The sequence below is a fragment of the Genypterus blacodes genome, unplaced genomic scaffold (genome assembly GCF_046128005.1).
Source record: "Genypterus blacodes isolate CSIRO-AG114 ecotype Tasmania unplaced genomic scaffold, CSIRO-AGI_Gbla_v1 ptg000356l_1, whole genome shotgun sequence".
NCBI classification, from domain to species: Eukaryota; Metazoa; Chordata; class Actinopteri; order Ophidiiformes; family Ophidiidae; genus Genypterus; species Genypterus blacodes.
The window spans coordinates 132,502-142,348 of record NW_027467140.1 but is presented as its reverse complement, the minus strand read 5'-3'; positions in this window follow the sequence as shown (position 1 = coordinate 142,348).

Here is a 9,847-nt window from a genome sequence, read left to right as displayed (position 1 = left end):
GATGAGAGTGATTTGCTCGCTCCGCTTTAATCCCACGGCACCGAGGCCCAATCCTGCTCCTCTCAGTCCCACATTGTTCCACTCTCCATCAACGCTAATTGAATGATTTTCAGATGAGCGAGTATCCCTCAGATGACACAGAGAGAGAGGGGGGAGGGGGAGGAGAGAGGGGGAGGGGATGAACCTCATTAATCTACAAGTCCGTCTGTGTGCTCCCAAACGCAGGTGGTGATGGGAGTCAGTCTACCTGGAGCCCTTGGGTGGCAAAGAGAGAGAGGTGATCAAGGGAGAGGGAGAGGGAGAGGGAGGGAGCGGTCAAGCACACCTCCTCTCGCCTCCCCTCCTCTCCCCTCCTCTCCTGCCTCTAAAACAGAACCCAAACCCAACAGCAGCCGTTCCTCACGCTGCATTCATGGCCCGGCGGCTCAAGGCTTCCATGATCTCAGCCCGGGTGCCTCTCAGAGCGCCTGTGCCACTTCCTCCTCTCCCAGCCTTCACACCCGGGCCGCAGACACGCCCCCGCCCCCGACCTCCCGCCTCAGCACAAACAGCGGCCTAAATCAGCCGGGGGTGACGCCCGCTCCTCGCACGCTGTTACTCACCCTGACGGGAAGAGTCCAAATCACCGGGCCTCTTTAAACACCGCATTGTCCTTCACCGTCACCGCACAGCGACTAAAGATAGCCTGGGCTTCTCACGAGGCCGTTAGGCAGCGCCCGGGTTTAAATGATCGCTATTCCTTTAAATGAAGACCTTAAAGCACAGACGCGTACCAACACTGACCTCAGGAATTCCAGTTAAAGGCTGAATAGACGGAGAGAGAGAGAGAAAGAGAGAAACGGCCCTTACTCAGGACGGACAAAGGAACTTTCCCCCCGGCTGGCAGACGGAGGGAAACGTTAATTAATGATGCAGTTGATATTTTAATCAAAGGGGCAGCGGCTGAACCAGATCAACAACACAGGTTTGACACAGATGCTGCTTTGTGTTCCACAGCTCAGAAGGAAAACAAGGATGTGAGGCTGCGGCAGAGATCAGTCTATGTTCTTACATGGTGAACTTCCCTTTCCCATGGTGTCTCTGGTTGTACACTTCTAGTTGCTCCGTCTACAAACAGGACCTCACTTGTTCTCTTCCTGTTCCTCATATAAACGTATACACGCTGGTCTGATGATGCTACAGAAACCTGGTATTTCCCTTCACTCCCATCACTCCTCCTCTCCCCTCCTCTCCTCTCTCCTCCTCTCCCCTCTCCTCCTCTCCGTGTGGATGTGTGACACAGTATGGAGTAACGAAGCAAACCCCAGACCTGACCCAGACTTGACCCGACCCGGTCAGACCACAGATGAGCCCCGCAGAATACAACCATTACACAGACATACATACAGATCTGTGTGTGCGTGTGTGTGTGTGTGTGTGTGTGTGTGTGTGTGTGTGTGTGTGTGTGTGTGTGTGTGTGTGTGTGTGTGTGTGTGTGTGTGTGTCCCTCTGGTTGTGCTGCTGCATGTTCTCAATCTTCTCTGCTACACAGATTTGTCGGTCGTTGCCATTCCACCTTCCAAAGAGATCAAGCTTATATGTGTCACACCTTTGTAAAACAGCTGAGCTCTAAGGGTCTGAGCTCCTCCTCCTCCTCCTCCTAGAACCAAACCCATATCCAGTTAGACGCGACAGGTGGCGCCATGTGAAACTGTTGCACCTTGAGGTTAAAGGTCATCTTGGATCAACAATCTGTCTTTTCAATGACGTTCCAATCTTCCACCTCATTCTACTGAGGCTCAGTAACATTTGTACAATCAGCAACACTGGAGTTCATTTCCAAACCAATCTAAACACACACACACACACACACACACACACACGGTGCCTCCCAGCCCCTGGCCTGCTCCCCCACACACACACACACACACACACACACACACACACACACACACACACACACACACACACACACACACACACACACACACACACACACACACACACACACACACACACACACACACACACACACACACACACACACGGTGCCTCCCAGCCCCTGGCCTGCTCCCACACACACACACACACACACACACACACACAGATCTCAGCTGAGGTTGAAGTGAATGTTGCCACACGCAGCAGCAGCAGCACATTCCTGCTGCGTTTGTTTATGCAGCCGCTCGGTCGTTGATAAAAATCATTTCATAATCTGTGTTGGAGGAGGAGGAGAAGCTGGGATCAGGCTAAAGCCTGTAACAACAGGTCTGCATGCACACATCCTCCTGATCTGCTGTGAGGAGCAAGGAAGGAAGGGATGGAGGGGGAATACTTCACTGCTAAAGGAGACAAAGGGGATGACACTTTCATCTTAGATCAACCTGAGACAAAAGGAAAGGATGCAAAGGTGTGTGTGCAGAGTGAAGTCCAGTCTTTCTTGATCCAGATCCAGAAGGTGTGGCTGAGACGATGCCGCTGATCCGTTATGATCACATGGTTCAGCTGTGTTATGATCACATGTGTTATGATCTGGACGCAGATACAGAAAGAGATGACGTCGCCACTTTGAAACATAGCTGCCGGTGCTTCCTCCAGACATTACTGACAGCCAAGTGGGACAGATTCCAACACAGACACACACTCCTGTAGAATGCACTTTACAACAGTCACACACTCCCACACACACGTATGCGGAAACATCCCTCCATTCTTTACGCCAGGTTAACCTGTGTGTGTGTGGTATTAGGAGAGAGGCGGGTGGCACGACACACACACACACACACACACACACACACACACACACACACACACACACACACACACACACACACACACACACACACACACACACACACACACACACACACACACAAGCACACACACACACACACACACACACACACACCTCTTCTCTCCATTATGTCCGTTTCTCTCCCCTCTCTTGTATCTTCCCTCTCCTCCACATTCCACACACACACACACAGTATAAACAGCCACCTCTTCCTCCTCCACACTGGAGGAGCCTGTATCTCTTCACTGTAGCTGACTTCTCCAGATAACACCTTCTTGGAATTCCCCTCCTCCTTCAGTGAGGAAGACACAGGAACTCCTGGTGAGGAGTCAGAGGAGGAGAGGATGGAGACATGAGACCCACGCAGGCTGGTCCCTCAGTCCACAGGGAGAGCTGGGGAGGACTGGGGCCAGGCTTGGACTTGTGCTTGCGTGAATAGTTCTCAAAGTCAAACGCTTCAATGCCTCGTTGCACAACAGCTCATCCGCCCGTGTGTCAAACCTGCAGCTGTTTAATCGTGCCATCACATGTTCATGGCCTCATCAGGTCCAGCTGAGTCCAGTATCTCTTCTGCAGTAACAACAGAGGCATGAACGCTTTCCTGATGCTGAGATGTTCTGTAAACTCCATTCACCGGTCACTGAAGGAGAATTCCCTTAGGCTCTCAGACAGCTCCAGGTCAAAGGTCAGTGACCTCCACCAAACAGTAGCAACTTGGAGCTGGTAGAGATTTGGGGAGGAAAGGACAACAACGCTCTGACTGTGCAGAACAAGTGAAGCATGAGGCTTCAGCTGCATTAATGATCAGGGTGTAACCACGGATACTCTTTGATCTGGCTCAGCAGTAAACATGTACTATCATGTCTCCTTCAGTTAAGAGACGTTGCCAGAATCAGAAAGCTATTATCATTCCACAACAGGGACAGAAACGATCCATGCCTATAGATCTGCCAATTGGATTATTGACACTCGTCTCACTGAAGGATCTGTGGCTGCAGCAGGTTAGGAATCAAGGATCTGTGGCTGCAGCAGGTTAGGAATCAAGGATCTGTGGCCGCAGCAGGTTAGGAATCAAGGATCTGTGGCCGCAGCAGGTTAGGAATCAAGGATCTGTGGCCGCAGCAGGTTAGGAATCAAGGATCTGTGGCCGCAGCAGGTTAGGAATCAAGGATCTGTGGCCGCAGCAGGTTAGGAATCAAGGATCTGTGGCCGCAGCAGGTTAGGAATCAAGGATCTGTGGCCGCAGCAGGTTAGGAATCAAGGATCTGTGGCTGCAGCAGGTTGGGAATAGAGGATCTGTGGCCGCAGCAGGTTAGGAATCAAGGATCTGTGGCTGCAGCAGGTTCAGAACGCAGCAGCCGTCCTGAGCACCAGGACCACATCGCTCCTGTGCTGAGGCGATCACACACAGCAAAGCAACATGCAGTGGAGTGTGGCTGGAGAGCAAGGGAGAGAGAGAGAGAGAGAGAGAGAGAGAGAGGGAGAAGGTGATCCTACCTAGGAGAAACCAAACCACAGCCCCACCCTACAACGTCAAGCTATTCAAAGCCTATTCAAATCCAAACTGACTGTCTAACAACTCTGAGATGAAGGTCACTCCCAAAGCATTCACACACACATGCTGTTCACTCCTCCTCCTCCTCCTCCTCCTCCTCCTCCTCACACACAGCTGGATGAACACCCTCTGCCCTCTGTTATCACGGCTCAAACATCTATAAATATCACACTTTAATTGCAACATAGCCAAGACGCTTTCCTAAAGACGGACTCTCCACAAGGCTGCTCGGCATTTAGTGGCGAGCGGAGAGCTAACTTAGCGGAGGAGCCTTTCCCTTTGATGTGCGGGCGGAGAATGATTGTGGCCGGACTTTGACAGGAGGGGGGGGGGGGGGGGGGGAATATGGAGTTACATGTACATCTGTGGTTCAGTCAGGCTCAGATGGAAACAAACTGGATGAACAATTAACCCAACTAACAACAGAGCAGAAGGTTAGGTGTTTACAGTGTGTGTGTGTGTGTGCGCTAGGTAATCACTGCTGTATCTCCTCGTCTGTAAGGATCCAGATTGAGTTTGTAGTTGGACTCATGTGGGCCGAACCATCAAAGTGTGGAAGCAGCATGGCAGCGCAGCATAGAGGTCCTAATTGTCTGCAGTGAGGGGGCTTTCACTGTTAAACTGCTCTAACTGCCCTCGATGAGCAGCAAGGGAATGGAGAATAGAGTCGGCTCAATGCTCTAAACATGAATGAATGCCTGCGACACACACACACACACACACACACACACACACACACACACACACACACACACACGCAGTACCACGCTTTCATGTTCAAAGACAAAAGCGTGCATTCACAAACACACCACATACAACACAGACCTCCCTTTGGCACACATGTACATGTTTGGGAGCAGGAGACACGGGTGAGGGTCAAGCTCATCTTCTGACACTCAGCTTCTAATCTCATAACAAGAGAAGAAGAGAAACCGGTGCTCTGGAATGCGCCACACCAACTGAAAAACAAATGTAACAGTGTGTGTAAACATGCTGACTGGTTTCTGTTCCCAGTTCTCCGTTTCTGTTACAGTCGACAAACTCAGAAACATCCACGCTTAAAGTTCTAAGAGTTCTGAGATGATGACCCGTTTGCTCTGGGTAAATACTTTATAATATGATCAATCATAAACTGTAAGCAGCCCTGGACCCTGTGTGCCTTCTTTCCTTATCGAGTCACAATGTTGTTCGTTCTAATTGCTAAATGCTCTTCACAACGGCGAGGAAGCCAAAAGGAATCAGGTAGAGGAAACAGGATCCATTACTCACACACACACACACACACACACACACACACACACACACACACACACACACACACACACACACACACACACACACACACACACACACACACACACACACACACACACACACACACACACACTGTGGGGAAGCCAGCTGGAAGCCAACATAAACTTTTAAGCCTGCCAGGTGACCTTTCCCTGTGACCTCACCCTCTTGTGTGACAAGCATGACCTCAGGTTACAACTGGACACACACTCACTTATTTCTCCAAAATCACAGAGCAACGTTCTATAGGATCAACTCACTATCACACCCGTCCAATCACAGCCACCCGGAGAGATCCCGGGCTCACGGAGCGGCGTGGCTCACGGAGCAGCAGCACATGTTGATGCCAGGCGTGCGGCTCATTGATTCCCCACACTCATCACTGAGGAGGCTGCAATATAAAACTCTAGGATGTCGGATCCGTCAAAAATAGACACAGAATCCTTTCCAGCTGACTGCAGCCTGAATCTGAAACCACCGGGTCCGAGCGGCAAACGCTGCATTCAGGGTCTTCTCTTCAGATCCCCCGAGTCTTTGTACCTGACAGTCATGTGACTGACTGGACAGGGAACACAAACAAGTCTACTTTGGCTCCGTGTTTGTTGAATTATTAACTCGTCAGCCATAAGGGAAGCGGTCGTAGTAATAGAAGGCAGGAGCATCCATGGACAAGCCTCCTGAATAAACCAGTGTGTTACAAATAATAACGACGTCACTCAAGAGAACCCAATGCCTCCCGTGTGTGTGTGTGTGTGTGTGTGTGTGTGTAAGGTTATAGCCTTCACTCGCCACACTGACAAATTGGTTACAAGCACTTAGAAGCAGTGAGTGTGCAACAACACATCTCTCCTTTTTACAACGGACTCACAGAAGCCTACACACAGCTTATCTACAAGATGATGATGAAGATGATGATGGTGAATTTTGAGGACAACCCACTGCCAGTCATCTGCAGGAGTTTGCTGCCTGTGCGGGTCAATGTAGACGAGGGGAGGAAGCAACAGAACCAATAGATAGGGGACACGTCACTTACAATAGATCAAGCAGGTAAAAAGGAAGAAGAAAAGCTGCATCAGATGAAGACAAAGGTCCAACTTCAGCGTCCAGATCCGTTGTTAATGTACCCAGAGTTTAGTTTGTCCTTAGTTTAAGTGTCAGCATCGTCTTCATCTCTAACAATGTCACTGACCTAGTTTAGATATCATCATCATCATCATCATCAGTGTCCCACTTGAGTCAGACTCAGTCAGAGGGAGGCTGCTGCTGCTCCGGCTGAAATCTCATTTGTCCACAATTGTTGATGTCAAGACTGCAGGTAAGCTCTTTACAGGTAAATGCTTTGAAAGGCTTGAAGGGATGGAATAATAAGAACCCTCCTGACTCCATTCAGCACCGCCTCTGCAGTAACACAACACAGCTTCACCTTCTCTTAGTCCTTAGTTCTTAGTCCTACCAATCTGAACCCAGTCTCTCCGCTGTCTCCATCAGAAGAAAGCCCAGCGTGCCTGCGGACTGAGCTCAGTGTTTTATGCGTGTATACTCGGTGCAATCTAACAGAGCCAATGTTGGTGTCTGATGGCTGGCGTCTGCTGAATGAGCTCATTCCAGCTCGGCACTGCAGAGAGCTTAAGGGGGCGTGGAGGGAGGGAAACCCTACACCTCTGCAGCAGAGCGGGAGGCAGGAGCACAACGACAACAGCGGCGTCGCTAATGGTGATGCTCATCAACTCAGCTGTGACACCGGGCCCAGACCCCCTAATCTCTCTCCATCTGGGGTGGGCACAGCGGAGCCGGGCTCACACGTCCTCCAGAGGCCGAGACTGAGATTAGAGATGGCGTGGAGCAACATGGTGATTGAGCCTGGATAGAGGGGAGGACGGAGGATAAGTGGATGAAATTTAATGACGGGTGGATAGATGTGTGGTTGGGTCGATGACTGAACGAATGAAAGAGCAACCGGATGAATGGACGGACAGATGGCTGGGTGGGTTTATGACTGTTTGGTGGACAGATGGACGGACGTACATGCATGATGTTCAGTTCAACCACTGATTCATACAGATGGATTCATCAAAGCAGACCGACTCAAACCTTCACTCACTGTATTTGATCATTCAGTCAGCACAATGACAATGTTCTACCATCTTAAAGCCAGTAACAACACGCTGCAGTTCAACCAATAAGGCATCATTCAGACTGAATGAAGGTGGGGAGTCATGAATCAAACCTTTTTGCTCCTTTTTCTCTCCTTTTGTTCCCACATAAATGAGCTTTGGACGTGCTTTCAGTTGAGTTACTGTAGGTTGACTTTACACCTCTGAGCCACAGTTGGACCTGGATTAACCCTTGCTGCTGACAGACGCTTCAGGCACTCGACAGCACGATGACCTGCTGACACGCTTCTCATCAGCTCAAGTCAAGCCGTTGCAGTGACAGGAAGTGTTTGTCTCTATCAGCAGGTTTGCTTCAAGGAACTCAAAAGAGCGGAGACTCTGCATACGTAGCATTCTTGGTTCCCAGACCTCCGTGCCCCGACTCATTGACCTCCACTCCAGGGACAAAACCCAAAGGAATGCAAGCTATGCAAAGTGCAGCTCAGGCCCACCTGTTCAGTCAGACACACACACACACACACACACACACACACACACACACACACACACACACACACACACACACACACACACACACACACACACACACACACACACACACACACACACACACACACACACACACACACACACACACACACACACACACACACACACACACACACACACACACTCCACCTTGTTTGGCTCTCTGCATCTGACCTCACCCTGACCTTGACTGTCTCTGAAGAAAGACGGAGTAAGCTGAGTCAAGTTATTGATTGTTAATATTGTGCAAGAGTGTATTAAGGAAATGGCATCATTTGACTCATTTGCCGGGTCAGAAACCAAACTCATTACCTGGATGTTCTATAAACAGAGGCAACAAATCAACAGAAACTGCAAGAAACCTTTTCTGACCCCTCTGCCTCATCCTGACTATCTGCTAAATGTAATCAAGAGGTAAGCTGCCTGTGAGAGTCAAGAGAAACAAACTCAGTATTCATCCTCTCTCTTTCTCTCCCTATCTCTCTCCAGCCCCGGGTCCTGTTCGGGCCTTCTGTCCCTGCTGTCACGGGTCAAGATAAATGCAGTGACAAGGATAAATGGCCCTTCTATGTTCAAGCATTTACTTTGAACATTTTCAGTCTGACTCTCAGAGTGTTGAAGTCATCAAGAAGGATGAGACGATGTGATGCTGGTGAGTGAGTTGAGGTCACACAGGATCTGGCCCTCAGTCTGCAGAGCTCAGGGTCCTGCTGCTCCCCACTTTAGGAGTCACTGTGTAGATGATATGATGCTTTATTTATAAAGTAATGATTCTAATCTTACACAAAGCCTAACACTGAGTCAGACTGTGACTTTTGATCTGTGTCTGCTTTCTATTTCTTATAATAAACATCCAAATGCAGTATAAATCAACAGATTGAGCAGAGTTGACAAGTCTCAGTGAGTTCCCTGCTCAGAGGCTTGGCGCTGTCAGCCAGTGACAAGCTCCGTGTCACCAGAGTGGACTCAAGGCTGGCACAAAGGCTCTGTGGTCCCTCTGTTGATTCCCTCCAGTCATGCAAGATGGCAAAGCGAAGCTCCTTGTAAGCTGCGACTTTGCGGTGTGTGTGTGTGTCTGTGTCTGTGTGTGTGTGGTGACATATGTATTCTATTCAAACGCATGTGTTGACTCGGTTCCCCTGTAGCTTGTGTGCTGCTAACACAGGTTGATACAAGCTCACCACAGCTCCGGCAACATTAGGCGGTAGATCAGACTGCACTGACACTTTCACACGCAACAGCCGCGTTCAACCACCAAACAGCAACAATAACAAGGACAGATGTAGATGGAAATTCACTTTAAAAGCAAAAGCGCCGCGACCATCAGAGTGAGAATGAAAGGAGAGTTCTTCGAAGGCGCTGAAAAGTGAAATTACAAATATTCCTTATGAGCTGAAGGCAACATAAGCGTTCCTACTATGACGTTTTGAACGTTACAGTGTAAACAAATGAGCTCTGGACGGGCTACTTAGATAGCTAATGCAGATAAGCAACCACACCAGCTTATGATAAACCAATATCCTGAAGTAGCTACAGCTTTCTACGTCTTCATCACACAAACACACACACACACACACACACTGA